This window comes from Bombina bombina, chromosome 2 (assembly GCF_027579735.1).
Source record: "Bombina bombina isolate aBomBom1 chromosome 2, aBomBom1.pri, whole genome shotgun sequence".
Lineage (NCBI taxonomy): Eukaryota > Metazoa > Chordata > Amphibia > Anura > Bombinatoridae > Bombina > Bombina bombina.
Window position 1 is genome coordinate 298,777,271 of NC_069500.1, and position 23,830 is coordinate 298,801,100.

At 39.6% G+C, this 23,830-nt stretch overlaps 1 protein-coding gene across 1 annotated transcript in view; it reads left to right on the forward strand.

Moving 5' to 3' along the window:
* Positions 1-23,830, forward strand: part of PRDM6 (PR/SET domain 6) — a 282,147-nt gene that overhangs the window by 154,136 nt on the left and 104,181 nt on the right. The window lies entirely within an intron of this gene.

Here is a 23,830-nt window from a genome sequence, read left to right on the forward strand (position 1 = left end):
ACCCATTCCTCAGCTTTGCACAACCAACATTGTTATATTAATATCTATACTATAATCGCATTTGTAACGCGTCCGTCGCCAGTTTCGCATGAAGTTGGCTGTGCGAGGCAGCCAAAAGAATGTTGGCTGCGCATTCAGCCAAAAGAATTCACCTGGATGCAGCAAAGCTACATCCCGGTGGATTCCGAAAATGGCAGGGTGGTGAAAGAATCTGGCAGGGTGGTGAAAGAATCCATCAAAGGTGGATTCTTTCACCACCCTGCCATTTTCGGAATCCACCTGGATGCAGCATAGGCAAACAAAGCCTTAAAAAAAAAAAAAACAACAACCGCACACACAAAACAACGAAATAACACGTAACCGCCCGCAAGAAATAAAAATAAAAAAACCTAATCGCCCGCACAAAGTATTAACAAACACCGAAACCACCATCGCAAAATAGTAAAGTAATTAACCCCTAATCCGCAATAAACCAAATTAACCCCAAAACCGCCAACCCCCCACATCGCAATAAACTTAACCTATTAAAGGGACATGAAACCCACATTTTTTCTTTCGTGATTTAGAAAGAGCATGTCATTTTAAACAACTTTATAATTTACTTCTATTATCTAATTTGCTTCATTCTCTTGATATCACTTGCTGAAAAGCATATCTAGATATGCTCAGTAGCTGCTGATTGGTTGTTGCACATAGAGGCCTTGTGTGATTGTCTCACACATGTGCATTGCTATTTCTTCAACAAAGGATATCTAAAGAATTGAGCAAATTAGATAATAGAAGTAAACTGGAAAGTTGTTTAAAATGATATGTCCTATCTGAATCATGAAAGTTTAATTTTGACTAGACTGTCACTTTAACTCCTAAACCGCCAACCCCCCACATTGCAATAAACCTAATTAACCTATTAACCACTAAACCGCCAAACCCCCACATCGTAATAAACCTAATTAACCTATTAACTCCTAAACCGCCAACCCCCCACATCGCAATAAACTTAATTAACCTATTAACCCCTAAACCGCCAAACCCCCACATCGCAATAAACCTAATTAACCTATTAACTCCTAAACCGCCAACCCCCCACAACACAAATAACTAATTTAATTACTGAGCCCCCTAACCTAACACCCCCTAAATTAACCCCAATACTAAGTTACACTTAAATAAAACCTAACATTAAATTGCAAAAAAATTATTAAAATTACAAAAAATAAAAAACTCTAAAATTACAGGAAAAAAAATAAACAAAAGTATCAAAAATAAAAAATTAAACCTTATCCCTATAAAAATAAAAAAGCCAAACCAAAATAAAAACACCCCCTTATCTAAACTACACTACCAATAGCCTTTTGTAGGGCATTGCCATAAGCTAAACAGCTCTTTTACATTTAAAAAATACTAAGTTCCCCCTAACAGTAAAAAAAAAAAAAACACCCACCAAACCCCCCCAAAATAAAAAAAGCCTACCACTAAAAAAAACTAAACTACCCATTGCCCCTAAAGGGGAATTTGTATAAGCATTCAGCTCTTTTACTGCCCTTAAAAGGGCAATCAGCTCTTTTCCAGCCTATCAAATCCCTAATCTTAAAAAAATAAAAATAAATCCTAAAGTTAAGCCCCAAATAGGTACTCACCGTTCTTGAAGTCCGGCGGAGGTCTTCTTCTAGGCGGCTCCATCATCTTCTATCTTTATCCGGAGCGAAGGCAGCGCAGATCGGAGGTGCGGAGCTGGCTTCCGCGATGCGTGGATTCTCAGCGGCGGCGTGGAGGCTTCTCTTCATGCGATCATCCCTTGCACACTGAAGATTGAATGCAAGGTACCTTGCATTCCTATTAGCTGAAATTTTGAAATCAGCCAATAGGGTGAGAGCTACTGAAATCTTATTGGCTGTTTTCAAAATTAATAGGAATGCAAGGTTCCCCAAATTGAATGCGGTACCTTGCATTCAATCTCCAGTGTACGATGGACATTGGGTGAAGAGGATCCTCCACGCCGCCGAGGACCGCTGCTGAGAATCCACGCATCGGGAAAGCCAGCTCTGCACCTCCGCTCTGTGCCGCATTTGTTCCGAATGAAGATAGAAGATGATGGAACTGCCTGGAAGAAGACCTTCTCCGCCAGACTTCAGGAACGGTGAGTACCTATTTGGGTCTTAGGGTTTTTTTTATTTTTGGGGGTGGGTTTTTTTTTAGATTAGGGTTTTTTGGTCTGGAAAAGAGCTGATTGCACTTTTAAAGGCAGTAAAAGAGCTGAATGCCCTTTTAAGGGCAATACCCATACAAATGCCCCTTTAATGTGTCGTGTGTCACCCCGCTCCTCAATCCTTCTTCCTTGGTGAAGTTGGCGGCTGGCTCTGTGAGTAATACCGGGTTGTTAGGGAACTGGCCTTCATACATGAGTAACTGCTGCAGTATTGTGGGGGGATGGCAATGTGTCCTTATATATGTATATAATATACCCCGTGTGTTAGCTTGCAGTCTGCAGCGCTGTGGGGTTGCAAGGTGTCCATGTTCCATATCCCAGGAATTATCTGTATATACAGTATATATATATATACATATATATTATATATACCGGTATATATTATACTGATATATATATAATATATATATATATATATATATATTGTGTGTGTATATATATATATATATATATATATATATAAAATATTGTGTGTGTATACTAACTATACACCTACACAATGCTCTCCATGTCTTTTCTGCTATTTCTGTCTGCCCTTTTCATAAATCTTACTGCACTTCCCTGTAGCAACAATAACCCCCACACTATCCATATCTCACCCTCCCTTCTCTCATCCCCTATGCTTTCCTCTCATGAGCTACTCTGTCTCCTTAGAAATACTTCCCCATCTACCACTCCTACTACTGCTTGCTGCTGGTAACATCTCTCCTAACTCTGGCCCTGCAGCAATCACCACACTTTTACACTCTCACTCAGTCCCCCACTGCAAAAACTCTAGGTCATGGAATCCTAACAATCTCATCTCTATTAACCCACAGCACTTAGCCCTCTCTTTTCTTATGCTCTTTAGAATGCACGCTTTGTCTGTAACAAACTTACAACTGTTCACGACCTGTTTGTTTCTAACGCTTTCAATCTTCTAGCAATTACTGAAACCTGGTTATCATCTTCTGACACTGCTTCCATTGCTGCTCTCACGCACTGTGGTCTCAACTTTAGCTACACACCTAGGCCAGGTGAAAGACATGGTGGCGGTGTTGGTATCTTACTCTCCCCCTCCTGCTCCTATCAGCACCTGCATCCTCATCCATCTCTCTTCTTTTCCTCCTTTGAAGTCCACTGCATCCGCATGTTCTCCCCCCTCTCCCTCAGGGTGGCAGTTATCTATCGCCCCCCTGGACCAACCTCCCAATTCCTTGATAACTTTGCTGCCTGGCTTTCTCTTCTCCCCCGCCCCCGCACCTGTAGAAATCTGCACACTGTGGATCCTCTCCAACTTTCCAAACTTATTCAAAAACACCTCCCCCCACACTTCCACAATATCTTGCCCTGACCTTGCTACAACCCACTATAACAATACTCTCTCCTCTGCAATTGACACTTTTGCTCCTCCCCAAATGTGCAAAACCCCATGTCCTCAGCTCCAACCTTGGCACTCTAAGCAAACACACTACCTGCAAAAATGCTCCCGTGCTGCTGAACGTGCCTGGAGGAAATCCTACTCTAAACCAGATTTCCTCCACTATAAGTTCATTCTTTGTTCTTACTCCTCTGCCCTTCAAACCTACTTCTCTTATATCTAATCACTCCTCAAACCCTAAACGTCTCTTCTCCATTTTCAACTCTCTCCTCTATCCACCTGCACCCCCCCCCCTTCGTCTGCCTTTAGTGCAGACTACTTTTTCAACAAAACACTTACCATCCAAAATAATATCCCAACACAAGACTGCAACCTTCCATCTCCGCCCCTGGCCACCCCCTCTACCACTCTCAGCACCTTCCCCCCCAACCACTGAGAATGAAGTAAATTCTCTATTGTCTTCCTCACACCTCACTACCTGCCCACTTGACCCTATCCCTTCACATCTACCCTCACTCCAGCTCTTACTCACATATTCAACCTCTCCCTTACTACCGGTTCATTCCAATCTTCTTTCAAACATGCAAAGGTCACCCCCATCCTCAAAATACCCTCCCTCGACCCAAATTCTTCGGCAAACTACCGCCACATATCACTGGTTCCGCTAGCTTCAAAAGTCCTGCAAAAACTAGTTTTCGATCGCCTAACCCACTTGTGTGTATGTCTGTGTGTGTATATATAGGTTCCAGAAGAAATGGTTGTAAATCGAAACCGTTGTAAATTGAAACCCAGTTTATAATGTAAGTCAATGGGAAGTGAGGGAGATAGGTTCCAGGCCCCTCTCAAAATTCTCATAAGTAACACCTAATACATTATTTTTAAAGCTTTGAAATGAAGACTTTTAAGTGCTAAACAGTATTATAAACCTAATAAAATAATCACACAACACAGACTTCACTTGCATTTTTCTGCAAACAGTTCTTTCTATGCATTCCAATCTGGACTAATTTATAGACAGGAAGATCTTATTCCTTTGAAATCTGCTCGATAGCTCAGGTCTGGTTAAACTGATTAATTTCAGCTTGCTTGGCTTTGCTGCAACACAAGCGGACAGCTCCACCTACTGGCTATTTTAATAAATACACTGCTTCTCAATGCTTTTCAATAGCAGTCACATGACTGGAAAAAAAGGTTGTTATTCTGAAACGGTGTAAATTGAACCGTTGTAAAATGAGGGCCACCTGTATATATATATATATATATATATATATATATATACATACTCGCACACACTACATACAGTATATATATATATATATATATATATATATATATATACAGGGAGTGCAGAATTATTAGGCAAATGAGTATTTTGACCACATCATCCTCTTTATGCATGTTGTCTTACTCCAAGCTGTATAGGCTCGAAAGCCTACTACCAATTAAGCATATTAGGTGATGTGCATCTCTGTAATGAGAAGGGGTGTGGTCTAATGACATCAACACCCTATATCAGGTGTGCATAATTATTAGGCAACTTCCTTTCCTTTGGCAAAATGGGTCAAAAGAAGGACTTGACAGGCTCAGAAAAGTCAAAAATAGTTAGATATCTTGCAGAGGGATGCAGCACTCTTAAAATTGCAAAGCTTCTGAAGCGTGATCATCGAACAATCAAGCGTTTCATTCAAAATAGTCAACAGGGTCACAAGAAGCGTGTGGAAAAACCAAGGCGCAAAATAACTGCCCATGAACTGAGAAAAGTCAAGCGTGCAGCTGCCAAGATGCCACTTGCCACCAGTTTGGCCATATTTCAGAGCTGCAACATCACTGGAGTGCCCAAAAGCACAAGGTGTGCAATACTCAGAGACATGGCCAAGGTAAGAAAGGCTGAAAGACGACCACCACTGAACAAGACACACAAGCTGAAACGTCAAGACTGGGCCAAGAAATATCTCAAGACTGATTTTTCTAAGGTTTTATGGACTGATGAAATGAGAGTGAGTCTTGATGGGCCAGATGGATGGGCCCATGGCTGGATTGGTAAAGGGCAGAGAGCTCCAGTCCGACTCAGACGCCAGCAAGGTGGAGGTGGAGTACTGGTTTGGGCTGGTATCATCAAAGATGAGCTTGTGGGGCCTTTTCGGGTTGAGGATGGAGTCAAGCTCAACTCCCAGTCCTACTGCCAGTTTCTGGAAGACACCTTCTTCAAGCAGTGGTACAGGAAGAAGTCTGCATCCTTCAAGAAAAACATGATTTTCATGCAGGACAATGCTCCATCACACGCGTCCAAGTACTCCACAGCGTGGCTGGCAAGAAAGGGTATAAAAGAAGAAAATCTAATGACATGGCCTCCTTGTTCACCTGATCTGAACCCCATTGAGAACCTATGGTCCATCATCAAATGTGAGATTTACAAGGAGGGAAAACAGTACACCTCTCTGAACAGTGTCTGGGAGGCTGTGGTTGCTGCTGCACGCAATGTTGATGGTGAACAGATCAAAACACTGACAGAATCCATGGATGGCAGGCTTTTGAGTGTCCTTGCAAAGAAAGGTGGCTATATTGGTCACTGATTTGTTTTTGTTTTGTTTTTGAATGTCAGAAATGTATATTTGTGAATGTTGAGATGTTATATTGGTTTCACTGGTAAAAATAAATAATTGAAATGGGTATATATTTGTTTTTTGTTAAGTTGCCTAATAATTATGCACAGTAATAGTCACCTGACAACACAGATATCCCCCTAAAATAGCTATAACTAAAAACAAACTAAAAACTACTTCCAAAACTATTAAGCTTTGATATTAATGAGTTTTTTGGGTTCATTGAGAACATGGTTGTTGTTCAATAATAAAATGAATCCTCAAAAATACAACTTTCCTAATAATTCTGCACTCCCTGTATGTATGTATGTGTATATATATATATATATATATATATATATATATATAGATGTACACACTCGTGGCTGCCCCTACATTTTTGATTGGGGGGGCACAAAATTTATCCTCGCCTGTTTGGCCAAAAATCCTACCACCGGCCCTGCAACCAGGTTCTCTAAGTTCTCTCTGTCTCTCGCTCTCCAAGACCAGTCATCCTCTATCAAAATGAAAAAAGAGTGGGGGCTGGTTTCTGTTATATATAATTCACTAGAGTTTGACCCATCATATATCAATCAAAGGTTACATGGTCCTTATTGAGACAGAGAATAGGCCAGTGCCTTCTCTAGATTATTTTGCCATGTGTGTGCACAACAAAAGTGTATCTAAGGGAAGGGCTTTCTTACATGAAATAGGCCTCATCTTTGCAAAGTATACATTAAGAGATTATGTGGATATTCCAGGGATACATTTTCTGCTGCTCCAGTGCTAAACACTGGTATTGAAGAGAGAATTTACAGATGGGCTATAAAAGTATCTATTGAATTTTGGAACGCACAGCTACATTTCTTAGGCTCATGTCCATTGGTACAAATGTTACAATATATTTACTAACAAATTGTATATTTACCTATGTATCTAATGTTAGAGCTTGTAAAAACATTCATTAAAAAACGATTGACATTGTAAAGAGCATAAAGATCAATGGGAGATTGAGAGATATGTTCTGTTTAGTGCTATTGTACCAAGCAACCAGTTTTACCAATTATTTGGAGAGAAAAATTAAAGATTATGGAGAAATTCAACTCAAAATTTTGTATGTTCCACTGTAGAGTATAAAACCTTTCTGTAAGCCTGACAAGAAAATCTTTTATTTAGGACAGGAATGGGAACATTAGTTTTTTTCCAAAGGACAAAAAAGGTGATATTACTCTTTAACTATGTTTTTTACATTTCTTTATTTTGTTTGTCTGAAAAAGCATGTGCTATCTATAATTAAGAGACCTGAATAAATGTAAAATACATAAATGTAAAATACATCTCCCCCCTCTCCCCCTCTCTCTCCCCCCCCTCTCTCTCCCCCCCCTCTCCCTCCTCCCCTCTCTCTCCCCCCCCTCTCCCTCCTCCCCTCTCTCTCCCCCCCCCTCTCTCTCCCCCCTCTCTCTCCCCCCTCTCTCTCTCCACCTCTCTGTCACCCCCTTTCTCTCCCCCCTCTCTCTCCCCCCTCTCTCTCTACCCCTCTCTCTTTCGCTACCCCCCTCTCTCTCTCCCCCCTCTCTCTCTCCTCCCTCTCTTCTTTTGCTCTCTCTCCCCCTATTCTTTTGCTCTCTTTCTTCCCCTCTCTTTTGCTCTCTGTCCCCCTATTCTTTTGCTCTCTCTCTTTCCCTCTCTTTTGCTCTCTCTCTTCCCCTCTCTTTTGCTCTCTCTCCCCCTATTCTTTTGCTCTCTCTCTTTCTCTCTCTTTTGCTCTCTCTCTTTTCCCCTCTTATTTTCTCTCCCCCCCCCCTCTCTTGCTCTTTCCCCTCTCTTTTGCTCTCTCTTATCCTATCTTTAGCTCTTTCCCATCTCTTTTGTTCTCTCCCCCTTTTTCTATCTCTCCCCCCTCTCTATCTCTCTGCCCTCTATGTCGCGTGCGCGTCCGTGCCCGCCCCCGCCCCCTGTCACGCCGGGCCCCGTCACGCCCGTGCCCGGCCCCGCATACTTCTGCCTGCACTGGCTGCAAACAGCAGATCAGGTAGGGACTTTAAGGCCAGGTGTGTTTGTCCTTGTGCTGTCTCTACTGCGCATGACAGCTTCGGACAAACACACTTGGCCTTTTATATTATAGGATATAATAACCTGTTTAGAAAATAGACGTTTTGTTACAATCTCACTGAACTGATAAACTTAGATTTGCCCCTTAATCAGCTATCTGCAGACGTATATATTTATTTTTTGGGACATTTAAGAAAAATTATTGAAACATTAGCTCAGATGTGGCTTGTAAAATATATTTGCACCTTTAACTTAACATTTTCCATTGTTTCATAGAGGCTAATGCCTAACTAAGTAAATAGTGTAGTTATAATGGTAATAATTATGTGATAAATTACACCTCATATTTCTGTATAGTTCACTGCTGCTGTATTATGTATCCATAGTGAAGGCTCAAATATTGTGTGCATATTGTTGCTGAGAATAAGATGCTGTGGAGATAGGTATACACCACAGCCTGAAGGAGATGGCTCAAATCCAGCACCTTGAAAAATGGCAAACATGTCACATTTAACAGCTGGATATAGAAATATTTCACTTTAATTTGGAAGAATAATTTTTTTTTTCTCAGCAGGGCACTCTCAGAAGAGCCCAACATCAAAGAGGGTTGGTCTCACCAGTCAAACATCATCTGGCTCCAGAGAGGAGCTAAATGAATGAACTGTCAGGGCTTTTTTTCCACTGGTCATGTTTTTTTCTAAGTGAAAAGTAAAAGGTTCAGTGGCTTGTTCTGATCACAGACCAAATCCAGATAATAGAAAGCTAATCCCCTAAAGTCTAATTCTGTCAGATGAAGACCCCCAGTTTGACTGATGACTGCACTTTGTAGTGATGGTCTCTGACAATCTACAAGATAAGTGAGATATGTAAAAGACAAGTGGGGAGGTTATTGCCTAAGAGGAAGACAACGTCTAGCTGAGTTTTATTCTTACAAGATAAACATTAGAACAAACCGAATCAGCTGGTAGGAATGACCAATAGTGAATATTATGAATGTAAATCACATATATATAATGAGGGCTCACTTACTATATACTAAGATATAAAATTGGAACTTTGACAGAATAGTAAACCTATATTAAATAAAATGTCACATTCTGTACCTTCTATGTAATATTTTACATTTGCTATTATAGCACCTTTTTAACCAGTTAAACAAATGATTACTGGAATCTACTAAGCCTAAATACTAATATAATTTTTTTGGAAGTTTAGCAGGATGGTAAAAATATGTTAAAATATTATGAGCCAATGTAATTGTTTGTATCTTTTACACATTATTTAAAGTTACATGATTATGTGCATAAATATTATAAATTAAACGTGACATTTTAAACAACTTTCCAATTCAGTTCTATTATTAATTTTGCTTAGTTCTCTTGGTATCCTTTTGTAAAGAGTAATCCAAGGTGATCTCACATGCACGTCTTTAGCCATCTGTTTGTTGCATTGAAGTACATAGTAGAAAACATTGCTGCGATAGAATGCTAAAGACACGTGCACACTCCTGAACTCCTATCAGCCAACTTAGCTTTACTCTTTAACAAAGAATACCAAGAGAACAAAACAAAATTGATAATATAATTAAATTGGGAAGCTGTTTAAAATTGCATGCTCTATCTGAATCATGAACATTTCATTTTTCATTTTCTGTCCCTTTGAGAATCCTCTAAGATGTGTGTTTTGGGGAATGTTTAGCCTACATACAGTGCAGCAGGGGCATGCTGGGGTGGGTAGTATGTAATCTAACTGCCTGTACTACCCACTTGCGCCAACATAAAAGTTTAAATGCACCAACCGGGTCCTATAACATACTTTCTTATTACGTTTTCAACACTTTGCAGGCATTGAAATCATTTGTAATCCTTTGTTGAAGGAGCAGCAATGCAACTACTGGGAGCTAGCTAAACACATCAGGTTAGTCAATGACAAGAGGCATATATGTGCAGCCACCAATCTGCAGCTAGCTCCCAGTAGTGCGTTGTTGCTCCTAAGCCTACCTAGGTATGCTTTTCAACAATGGATACCAAGAGAACAAATCACATTAGTTAATAGAAGTAAATTGGAAATCTTAAATTGTTACTGTCCCTTAAAAAGGGACAAAAGTGGATGATTTAGCAGGAGGACCAATAAATACCCTAGCCCAGCAGTAGGTGATGATAATAATATTCATGACTTACATCAATAGTAAATGATAATGATATTAACAAGAGGTATAATTAGATGAAGATAATACTATTCCTTAAAGAGCTACACTTTATAGCTACTGATACTTGTTTTATGATTTTTTATTCTAATTTAAATAGACTGACCATTTTGTACAATCTGATTCAGAAGCCATGTCTATATTTATTACTACTTTAGGATAACCAGGGATTAGCATATCTGTAAACTGCAACAGTAAAAGCACAACATGTTTGTTTACTAAGTGGTCTGTTTGTCTTACACAAGAGAACTTCTCTGGTAAACCTCCTACTACACTGCTTGTGACAGCAAAGAATTCAAGATAGCCTAACTACTGACAAAAGTAACTCTTATCTACATAGGCACTAAATGCCATATTTGTAACCCAGAACAATTAGTTGTCATCTGGAATGATTTTGGTATATTTCCCCCATAATTATCTCATATTTCCTATATGCTCAAGCAAACTTTTATCACAAAAAAATGAAAACCACTGTATTAAATTTAATAACTGTGACTGCACAATATTTTATGTTCGTTTCCATGATGGCGTGGATAAGCTGTGCTTTATATTTAATACTATCTATTGACAGGAGCTTTTGTTTACTACATAACGATATTGATGATGGGTGTGAGTTGCCACAAATCCTCCTGCAAGAACCGTTTAAAGGGACATTAAACACTAAATAAATGTTAGATAGAATGATGCATTCAAAGAAAAGATTAGTCTGAGAATAACATGTAGATGTATTTTTTTACAGTTTCATTAGCTGTTTAAACATTTACAAAATAAGTGTAAAGTGTTAGTGTCTATAAAACAATGGGAGCTGCCATGTTGTAACTTAGGTTACCTTCTCTTCTGTGGCCAATTCAAGAAAGTTAAAAATAGGTCACTAGAGTGTGCAGCCAATGGCTGAGTGGAATATAACAGTACTCTGCACTTCCGTTTCTAACAGGAACTGAAAAGTTCACAATTTCAGTATGGAATTACAGGAAAAGGAGACAAAATAAATAATGAAAGTATATTGCAGAGTTGTTTTTATATATGTGATTTATCATTTTATATTACCATCTCAAAGTGTTTAATGTCCCTTTAATACATATGTGGGACTGTATAAGATATGTGTCTTCTCTTATATGGAGATATAACTAACATTTAACAAGGTGTTATTGGTTGTCCAACCACTTGTTGCATTTGATTAGACTTTGGCCTTTTGGGTCTAAATATACAGAGCTAGGCTTGTATGGCTGCGAGTGGAACTTGGTCACCAGAGTTTATTGATGTGATTGCTGACTGACGCAGCAGGATGAATTCTGTGTATAGAGCTACTATACTATCTGCTCTGATTCAGCCAAATGCTGCAAAAATTATAGGAATGGCTCTTTACAGTACACATAGACAATGACTTAAAAACATACTGTGTGAGCAACCAAAGAGCATTTCAAGACAAAGAAGTGGAATATTGTTGAATGAATGACTGAGTCATTCACCTGACCTTAAACCAACTGGATATTCATTTAACTTCCTAAAGACAAAACTGAAGGCAGAGATATCCACAAACAAGCAGCTTCTTAAAGAGATCATGTACTGTAAAATTGGTGTCCTCATAATGGGTTACCAATGACTTCTTATACCAACTGCATAGTTTAAAATGTATGGGGAATTGCTCCTTTGGGGTTATTTTTGTATATGCAATAGTTTCTGCTCATGTAAATCACAACCCAATAAAAATGGGCTGAGCTTGTAGGTAGAACAGACCTCCTTATCGTATCTGTCAAATTATTTACACAAAGTCTTTCTTATCTTATTTCTCACTGTTTACTCAAAATATCGCTAGGGAAGATACCTAGAGTTGATGTCCATGGGTACCAGACTTCAGGCAGTCAGTCATTCACTGCAAAGGATTTTCAACCAAGCATTAAGAATAATCAGTTTATTTATGATTGTTAGTTTGTCCAATTACTTTGGAGCCCCTGAAAATGGAGGGGACTAATTTTCAAAATTGCTGTAATTTTTAATGGATCAAACAATATTTTGTTAAACCCTTTGAATCAAAGCTGAAAGTCAGTCACATCTTATTCTATCTATCATCATATATCTATCTACACAGAGCATATGGTATTTTCACAACAAATATCCTGTTTGAGTATTTTTAACAAATGTGCATTTAGGGATCTTTGTGCTAACTGGTCTTCTTCAATATGGAAAATAGAAAGCAAGTTACAGTCTGGTGAAAGTGCGCTAACAGCAACGGGAAATTAAAATATGACTGAATGTTTATACTAGTCAGAACAAATCACACTTTGTATAAAATTATAGGAAATTTTGGGTTACAAATATAAACATTTATTGTAATAAACACAAATTCTCAATAGTGCAAATCTATGACAGTCATATAAAATCTAAAAAACTGTCCTAATAAAATCCTAATGGGTTATAAAAATCACAAAACCATATATAATTGATATAATTCAATAAGATGGGGCAATGGTTTCTAAACCCAGTGTAAAACTTCTTGCAGCACAAGGTGAACACAAATGTATAACGGTGCACCACTCCTGGATATATAAAATGAGAATTTTCACCATTCCATGTAATGTAAAAGATGATGTGCGTTATATATTGCACATATATCCCAAAAGTCAAACTGTTGGTTAAAGGTGTCGATTGTGTTTTAGTCCGTTATACAATGCTGTCCTGTATAATAACTTGGAATCCTTCTGGTGTGTCTCTCATATGTTAACACAGGGTAACAAGTTTACCAAACGTGATAGCGTGTATTAATGGGCCGTGTGTGTCTGCCGTACTATCGGGCTGCTATACCTGTTGATTTGTGGGTATACCTCGTCCACTCACCGGATGGCACAGGTATCTTTGCAGCCCCACAGATAGTCGGTGACGTCACACGCACGTCCGTTCCCTTCAAAAAGTAGATCCGGCCGGATTAAGGATCTTCAACTCTGCGCAGAGTATGCTGTATGTTATGGAAAAAAGTAGTGCTGGTGCAATCCTTTATAATCCTTAGTCCTTTTAGGTAGATAAGGTAAAACAAAGATAAGGGAATACAAAGCCCGTCTGTTGGATGATCAATAACTGACTGTGTATACCGGAGACAGCTCGATTACAGGGAAGACGCAAAAGTCATAGCTGAACCGGGACAGAATAATCCTATATGATCTGCCACATTGAGGCGCCTGTTTTTATCTAAGCTCTTGTAAGTGCAATATGTATATAAGCGCAATTTGGAAGCATTAAAACTTTTACCTTGAGTCGTGGCTGCACTCGTTTTTCTTTTTGTCTCTATAATAAATGCACTGGTGGTAATTAAAGAACGTTGTTCTGAGTGCCAGAACATAAGGATTCCGGACCGAGTAATTACAGCTCACCCGGAAGTGACATCACACATGTCAATCCGGAAGTGGGGCAATTCTAGTAAATGTGTGTGTGTGTGTAGAAAGCCGGTGTTCTAAAATAAGTTGTCTACCATAGGAATGTGTCCACCACGTCACTTCCGGTGATGTGTAATCAGCTGCTGGAGGGGTGTGCATGCGCAAGAGGCCCAACCAACTACAAACAGCTGTTTCCAGCTGCTGAATAGTTATGTCTGTAAGAAACTTCCATAATCCCGATGTATACTGTTTCATGAGCAGACCTAAATCAGGAGAAGCATGGTCGCTACATTTTAGGTCCTTTTACATCTTCTATTATGTAAAAGTCCCTGCATCAACAAACTTACTTTTTATATTACAACAAGCCTGCTCTAATAAATTACACTTATCTATATATTCTGTTTGTTTTTACTCTCAGTCCCAGTTTTGTCCCAAGTGTCCTCTTTTTCTGTCTCCCCCTCCTCCCATACACAGCGGAACCGGGGTGGTGTTTGCACCCTGCCATTCACTGTACTACTTGCTCAGGAAGTGAGGACTCATTCAGACAGGAGTCCCACTTTTGTGCGCTGCTATGGAGTTTGAGGAGCTGGGTTTCCGTGAAGAGTGTGGGGTGTTTGGCTGCATCGCATCAGACAAGTGTTCCACACAGCTGGATGTGCCCAATGTTATCACCGTTGTTCTAAAATAAGTTGCCTTAAACAGCTGCTTGTTGCTGCCACTCTCAGTATGCTGTCAGGCAGCCTATACCGATAACTGCTGCCATCTCCTCCGCCTACACTGGCGCGTCATGCAGCTACGAAGTGGGGCATATTATAGTAACATAAACAAAACAAAGCCTAATCGTTGCACACTCGATATACCAAATAATGGGACATGAAAACTATTGATGTTAATAGCAAAAGCTAGTGTGAAGTACATGGCAAAATGAGCTGATAGCTCACACTAACTAAAGTGAGTAAATATGTGTCTTATAAATGCAGTGTTTAAGTGCTCAAAGAATAGTAAAAACGTAAAACTATGTAAACAAAATAATCTACTACTGGCTATGGACCACAGACCCTATAAAAGAATGTATAATGGTCTGTGAGGAAAAACAATTTATAAACTTGGAACACTACTAAATGTATAGAGATCATACATTGTTGTTAAATACACTGGAACATATCCACAAAGGGTTACTAAGCAGGAAGGTGTCTCATGTAGTTATGACTGCTGGAATGTAATTACATGTAACTTACATAAGTGCAGAGCCGATGTGGGTATTTAAAGGGTACTTTTGCAGGGAGTATAGATATACCGTGAACAATAGGGTCCACTCCAGGGTCTATAAAACTCTGGGGTAGAGCCAAGAATGGGTGTAATGATGCACATACCTGATGCGAAAAGGCACCTGCAACACACCCATACACATATTAACATATAAATATATATGTATAATATATTTAAACTCTGCTGCGCTTAGGTTCTGTGTCATGTATAATGGCATGAGAACGAGACTCCTTTTGGAGCCTATGGAAGCACGCTCTATTGAAAGCAAAGCTTACATGCAATGCGAACGCGAGGTCACGTTTGCATTGCTGGCTACTTCAAACACCAATGCACAATTGTGTGCACTGGTAATACGTGTGGAGTGCAAATATCTCGCTTGTGAAAGCCCAATTTTGCTCTCTAGTTGTAATCTGGCCCTAAATCATTTTCTTTTTGCACCTTTATGTCCTTTTAAACCATGTGGTTTATAATTATTAAAACTGAAAAATAATATAGATTTATCAAAATGAGAGAAAAATGAGACCACTCTAATTTCTGATTATACTTATTGAATCTGTTTTATTAGGTTATGCACAATTGTAATAAATCATTTTCTGACACCAATTCAAATGATTTCTTATGATAATTATAATGCAATTTAGTTTGACACTCATTAAAGAGATATGAAACAGTGCTCCTTTGGTAAAAACAAATCTTTTAAAGTAAACATAAAAAGAAACATGTTGTGTAAAAAAAAACCCAGCAAACAACTTACTTGTTTTCTTGCAAAATTAGTGCCTAGAATTTTTCACTGTAACCCCTGCCCCCAGTGTGACAAGAGTGGAGACATTCTGGCAGTTCTGAGCATGAGCAAATCTGATTCCCTCTTTATCTACCAACTCTGGAAGTTTTATGACATCATACTAGATAAACTTCCTATAGGGCTGTGACAGGAAGTAATGGACACTGCACAAATGAAGTTTAACAAATTAATAAAAGTTAAAATCCATTTAAATAGATGAATAATACATATTGCAATGATTTCTATTAAGCATATACCTTTGCTTAGTGCTTTTTAATTACAACAATAAATCAGACTGTTTAAGATCCCTTTAAATGGACAATATTGCCTAAAATATGCAATTCTCAACCAGTTTGCTGGGTTGCCACAAATCTCCACTAGAACTGCCACACAAAATTAGGGTTGAGTTAGTTCTATGTAGTATTTTTTTGAGAAACTCTTAATATTGAAATATTTTTTGTATGGCAAATTATGGAATATTGTTTATTTATATAGATTTAACTACATTTTAATTTTAGTCTTATTTTATTACATTAAATGAGTGCTTCAATCTGCAGTGGCCTTACAGAAAATAAATCAGGTGTGCCCTGTGAATTTCAGAAGTACATTAAAGGTGTCCCAGAGTAAAACATTTGGGAACCAGTGTCTTAAAGGGGTGGTAAACGATATGTAAATGCTAGATATAATGATGTATGCAATACAAAGATTAGCATGAGAATAAACTGCAGATATATTTTTAATTATATTGGTTGTTTAAATGTTAAAGAAATAAGCGTACAGTTTTTACTTCTATAAAGTAATTGCTGCCATGTTGTAACATAGGTCCCAATTTAAAGCCTTTGCTAAATCCAGTTAGGAACAGTTATAAATGTGAGACTGGATTACTCAAACAATAGCAGTTTATAATATAGTAAAATATGTAGTGTTGAGTTGTAATTCTTGCAGGATTTTGACATTTTACAGGGAAGTTTGTCAAAATAAATAATGAAAGCATACTGTAACGTGTTAAAGTTTTTTTGATACGCGTAATTGAGATATACTACAATCTCAGTAAAATATTATAACGCTGTAAATTCACACTAGCAAGGGTCCACAGCACCAAATAACGAGGAAAGGTTCTTGTCTTTATGTCATTTATTTAAATTTAGCTTACAAAAAGCATGTATGCACACAGCAGCAAACAAAAAGCTTTTACACATGTGAATCCGCACATGTAATATATTTAATAAAATGCCCATGTTCAAAAATATATTTAGGAGAGACGGTGAGAAAAATAAGAGACAGGCTTAGCCAACACAGGTCTAACATAAGGTGTGGTGATATGAAGGCCCCAGTGGCCTGCCATTTTCTTGAAGCTGGCCATAGTATATCACAGTTAAGGTGGCAAATTATTGGCAGTGTGGGCACCCTGAGAAGAGGGGGCAATAGGGAACTCTTATTAAAGAGAAAGGAGTCCTTTTGGATTTATAAATTGGATACGTTAGCCCCTAAGGGGATTAACAGGGAAATTGACATGTCAGTATTTCTGTGATAAAAACTTGTAAAAGTTGAGCATTGCAACATAAATTTCTCTGAAAAGGCTACATATAGCATGATTGTATCATATCATATAAGATAAATTTAAAAGTTATATGTATTAGCAGTTTTGTTTTTAACAGGAGAAATCAGTTTTTTTGTATTAAATTGTGACCACTAGGTGGCAGTAAACTGTGTATTTTAACATTTTTTTGTAAATGGTCATGTAAGGGTTAAGGCAGTGCTTTCCAAACTGTGTGTCGTGACACATTAGTGTATCAGCGGCAGTGTGTAGGTGTGTCCCTGCATCAGAACCACTTTTTCTTATTAAAATTTCTAATAGTCCACCAAATATTTAGAAACTGTGTTCATCCCATCAACCTCAGACATCCCATTAAGATAGTAAGTAGCTATTGGTGTAATTAAACTTTTCTTAATTCTTGCACTTACATACTGTTACTTGTAAATACATTTCATTATTATATCATTTATGTATGTGTCCGTATCTCTTAAAACAAGTTAGTTTAACCTCCTGTTTGCTTGTACAACTCAATTTCTGTGTCACAAAATGATGTAGGTCTAAAAAGTGTGTCACCAACATGGTAAGTTTGGAAAGCTCTGGGTTAAGGGATATGGTATTTAAGTAGCAGCATACAGGTGTCCTGTATTAGCATGATTAAGGGTGAATAACCCGAAACGTTGCTTTTTGTTTGCTGCTGTGTGCCTACATGCTTTTTCTTCTGTTAAGTGTGATCAGTCCACGGGTCATCATTACTTCTGGGATATTACTCCTCCCCAACAGGAAGTGCAAGAGGATTCACCCAGCAGAGTTGCATATAGCCCCTCCCCTCTACGTCACCCCCAGTCATTCTCTTGCACCCAACGACTAGATAGGATGTGTGAGAGGACTATGGTGATTTTATTTAGTTTATTTCTTCAATCAAAAGTTTGTTATTTTTTAATAGCACCGGAGTGTGTTATTCCTTCTCTGGTAGAGTTTGAAGAAGAATCTACCAGAGTTTTTACTATGATTTTAGCCGGAGTTGTTAAGATCATATTGCTGTTTCTCGGCCATCTGAGGAGAGGTAAACTTCAGATCAGGGGACAGCGGGCAGTTTATTCTGCAAAGAGGTATGTAGCAGTTTTTATTTTCTAACAATGGAATTGCTGAGAAAATCCTGCCATACCGACATTATATCATGTATGTATAATTTACATTTTAGTATTCTGGGGAATGGTACTTCACTGGAATTACACTGTGTATATAAGATTTTAGCCTAATAGAAATACAACAGGCTTTTTAATAATTCTTAATTATGTTAAACGTTTTTGCTGGAATGTAAAATCGTTTTCATTTTCTGAGGTACTGGGTGAATAAAATGTTTGGGCACTATTTTTCCACTTGGCAGTTGCTGGATCTAATTATGACAGTTTTTAATCTCTCTCACTGTTGTGTGTGAGGGGGTGGGACCTTTTTTGGCGCTTTTGCTACGCATCAAAAATTTCAGTCAAAAGCTCATTGTTTTTTTCCTGCATGTTCCGGTTTATCTCTACAGAACCCAGGGATCTTCAAGCTAATTTGAGGGAAGTAATCTAACAGAGCTGTAAGATTGTAGTTGACTGTGATAAAAAACGTTTATTCTTTAACTTTTTTATGCCTCAGGGTTAGTTATTTCTTGCTACTGGGTACAAGCCTTTGCTAAGTTGCATTTTGTTTTACAAAGCTGATTGATTTCATCTGTTATATATATTCAGTGCTTTTCAAGCACAGTTCGTTTTTTTCATTGTATTTTACTTGTATAGTATTTCCAAATTGCAAGTTTATTTGCTAGTTTGTTAAACATGTCTGATTCAGAAGATGAGACCTGTACTATTTGTACTAAAGCCAAGGTGGAGCCCAATAGAAATTTATGTACTAACTGTATTGATGCTACATTAAATAAAAGTCAATCTGTACAAATTGAACAAATTTCACCTAACAACGAGGGGAGAGTTATGCCGACTAACTCGCCTCACGTGACAGTACCTGCATCTCCCGCTCGGGACGTGCGCGATATGGCGACGCCAAGTACATCTGGGCGGCCATTACAAATAACATTACAAGATATGGCTACTGTTATGACTGAGGTTTTGGCTAAATTACCAGAACTAAGGGGCAAGCGTGATCACTCTGGAGTGAGAACAGAGTGCGCTGATAATGTTAGGGCCATGTCAGATACTGCGTCACAACTTGCAGAACATGAGGACGGAGAGCTTCATTCTGCGGCTGACGGTTCTGATCCAAACAGATTGGATTCAGATATTTCAAATTTTAAATTTAAGCTGGAAAACCTCCGTGTTTTACTAGGGGAGGTGTTAGCGGCCCTGAATGATTGTAACACAGTTGCAATACCTGAGAAAATGTGTAGGTTGGATAAATATTTTGCTGTACCAACAAGTACTGACGTTTTTCCTATACCTAAAAGACTAACTGAAATTATTACTAAGGAGTGGGATAGACCCGGTGTGCCGTTCTCACCCCCTCCAATATTTAGAAAGATGTTTCCAATAGACACCACCACACAGGATTTATGGCAAACGGTCCCTAAGGTGGAGGGAGCAGTTTCTACTTTAGCTAAACGTACCACTATCCCGGTAGAGGATAGCTGTGCCTTTTCAGATCCAATGGATAAAAAATTAGAGGGTTACCTTAAGAAAATGTTTGTTCAACAAGGTTTTATATTGCAACCCCTTGCATGCATTGCGCCGATCACGGCTGCAGCGGCATTCTGGATTGAGTCTCTAGAAGAGAATCTTGGTTCAGCTACGCTGGACGACATTTCAGACAGGCTTAGAGTACTTAAGCTATCTAATTCATTCATTTCGGAAGCCGTAGTACATTTAATTAAACTTACGGCTAAGAATTCCGGATTCGCCATTCAAGCGCGCAGAGCACTGTGGCTAAAATCCTGGTCAGCTGATGTAACTTCTAAGTCCAAATTACTTAATATACCTTTCAAGGGACAGACCTTATTTGGGCCTGGTTTGAAAGAAATTATCGCTGACATTACAGGAGGGAAAGGGCCACGCCCTACCTCAAGACAAAGCCAAACCTAAGGCTAGACAGTCTAATTTTCGTTCCTTTCGGAATTTCAAAGCAGGAGCAGCATCATCCTCCACTACTCCAAAACAAGAAGGATCTGGTGCTCGCTACAGACAAGGCTGGAGACCTAACCAGTCCTGGAACAAGGGCAAGCAGGCCAGGAAGCCTGCAGCTGCCACTAAAACAGCATGAATTGAGGGCCCCCGATCCGGGATCGGATCTAGTGGGGGGCAGACTTTCTCTCTTCGCCCAGGCTTGGGCAAGAGATGTCCAGGATCCCTGGGCGCTAGAGATAATATCTCAGGGATACCTTCTGGACTTCAAACACTCTCCTCCAAGAGAGAGATTTCATCTGTCAAGGTTGTCGACAAACCAAACAAAGAAAGAAGCGTTTCTACGCTGCATACAAGAACTATTGTTAATGGGAGTAATCCATCCAGTTCCACGGTCGGAACAGGGACAAGGGTTTTACTCAAATCTGTTTGTGGTTCCCAAAAAAGAGGGAACTTTCAGACCAATCCTGGATTTAAAGATCCTAAACAAATTCCTAAGAGTTCCATCATTCAAAATGGAGACTATCCGGACAATTTTACCCATGATCCAAGAAGGTCAGTACATGACCACAGTGGACTTAAAGGACGCTTACCTTCACATACCGATTCACAAAGATCATTACCGGTATCTAAGGTTTGCCTTTCTAGACAGGCATTACCAGTTTGTAGCTCTTCCATTCGGATTGGCTACAGCTCCAAGAATCTTCACAAAGGTTCTAGGTGCTCTTCTGGCGGTACTAAGACCGCGGGGAATTTCGGTAGCTCCTTACCTAGACGACATTCTGATACAAGCTTCAAGCTTTCAAACTGCCAAGTCTCATACAGAGTTAGTACTGGCATTTCTAAGGTCACATGGATGGAAGGTGAACGAAAAGAAAAGTTCACTCGTTCCACTTACAAGAGTTCCCTTCCTGGGGACTCTTATAGATTCTGTAGAAATGAAGATTTACCTGACAGAAGACAGGTTAACAAGACTTCAAAGTGCTTGCCGCACCCTTCATTCCATTCAACACCCATCGGTGGCTCAATGCATGGAGGTAATCGGCTTAATGGTAGCAGCAATGGACATAGTGCCATTTGCTCGCTTACACCTCAGACCACTGCAATTGTGCATGCTAAGTCAGTGGAATGGGGATTACTCAGACTTGTCCCCTTCTCTGAATCTGGATCAAGAGACCAGAAATTCTCTTCTATGGTGGCTTTCTCGGCCACATCTGTCCAGGGGGATGCCATTCAGCAGACCAGACTGGACAATTGTAACAACAGACGCCAGCCTTCTAGGTTGGGGTGCCGTCTGGAATTCTCTGAAGGCTCAGGGACAATGGAGTCAGGAGGAGAGTCTCCTGCCAATAAACATTCTGGAATTGAGAGCAGTTCTCAATGCCCTCCTGGCTTGGCCCCAGTTGACAACTCGGGGGTTCATCAGGTTTCAGTCGGACAACATCACGACTGTAGCTTACATCAACCATCAGGGAGGGACAAGGAGCTCCCTAGCAATGATGGAAGTATCAAAGATAATTCGCTGGGCAGAGTCTCACTCTTGCCACCTGTCAGCAATCCACATCCCGGGAGTGGAGAATTGGGAGGCGGATTTCTTAAGTCGTCAGACTTTTCATCCGGGGGAATGGGAACTTCATCCGGAGGTCTTTGCCCAAATACTTCGACGTTGGGGCAAGCTAGAGATAGATCTCATGGCGTCTCGACAGAACGCCAAGCTTCCTCGGTACGGGTCCAGATCCAGGGATCCAGGAGCAGTCCTAATAGATGCCCTGACGGCACCTTGGGACTTCAGGATGGCTTATGTGTTTCCACCCTTCCCGATGCTTCCTCGATTGATTGCCAGAATCAAACAGGAGAGAGCATCAGTGATTCTGATAGCACCTGCATGGCCACGCAGGACTTGGTATGCAGACCTGGTGGACATGTCATCCTGTCCACCTTGGTCTCTACCTCTGAAACAGGACCTCCTGATACAGGGTCCTTTCAAACATCAAAATCTAACTTCTCTGAAGCTGACTGCTTGGAAATTGAACGTTTGATTTTATCAAGACGTGGGTTTTCGGAGTCAGTTATTGACACCTTAATACAGGCTAGGAAGCCTGTTACCAGAAAGATTTACCATAAAATATGGCGTAAATACCTATATTGGTGTGAATCCAAAGGTTACTCTTGGAGTAAGGTTAGGATTCCTAGGATATTGTCTTTTCTACAAGAAGGTTTAGAAAAGGGTTTATCTGCTAGTTCATTAAAGGGACAGATCTCAGCTCTGTCTATTCTGTTACACAAACGTCTGTCAGAAGTGCCAGACGTTCAGGCTTTTTGTCAGGCTTTAGCGAGGATTAAGCCTGTGTTTAAGACTGTTGCTCCACCATGGAGTTTAAATCTTGTTCTTAACGTTTTACAGGGCGTTCCGTTTGAACCCCTCCATTCCATTGACATAAAGTTGTTATCTTGGAAAGTTCTATTTTTAATGGCTATTTCATCGGCTCGAAGAGTCTCTGAATTATCAGCCTTACATTGTGATTCTCCTTATTTGATTTTTCATTCGGATAAGGTAGTTCTGCGTACTAAACCTGGGTTCTTACCCAAGGTAGTCACTAACAGGAATATCAATCAAGAGATTGTTGTTCCATCTTTGTGTCCTAATCCTTCTTCAAAGAAGGAACGTCTTCTGCACAATCTGGATGTAGTTCGTGCCCTAAAATTTTACTTACAGGCAACTAAAGAATTTCGACAGACGTCTTCCCTGTTTGTCGTTTACTCTGGTCAGAGGAGAGGTCAAAAAGCTTCTGCTACCTCTCTCTCTTTTTGGCTTCGTAGCATAATACGTTTAGCCTATGAGACTGCTGGACAGCAGCCTCCTGAAAGAATTACAGCTCATTCCACTAGAGCTGTGGCTTCCACTTGGGCCTTTAAGAATGAGGCCTCTGTTGAACAGATTTGCAAGGCTGCAACTTGGTCTTCGCTTCATACTTTTTCCAAATTTTACAAATTTGACACATTTGCTTCCTCGGAGGCTATTTTTGGGAGAAAGGTTCTTCAGGCAGTGGTTCCTTCTGTATAAAAGAGCCTGCCTATCCCTCCCGTCATCCGTGTACTTTTGCTTTGGTATTGGTATCCCAGAAGTAATGATGACCCGTGGACTGATCACACTTAACAGAAGAAAACATAATTTATGCTTACCTGATAAATTCCTTTCTTCTGTAGTGTGATCAGTCCACGGCCCGCCCTGTTTTTTAAGGCAGGTAATTATTTTTAAATTCTACTCCAGTCACCACTACACCCTTGGTTCCTCCTTTCTCGTTGGTCCTTGGTCGAATGACTGGGGGTGACGTAGAGGGGAGGGGCTATATGCA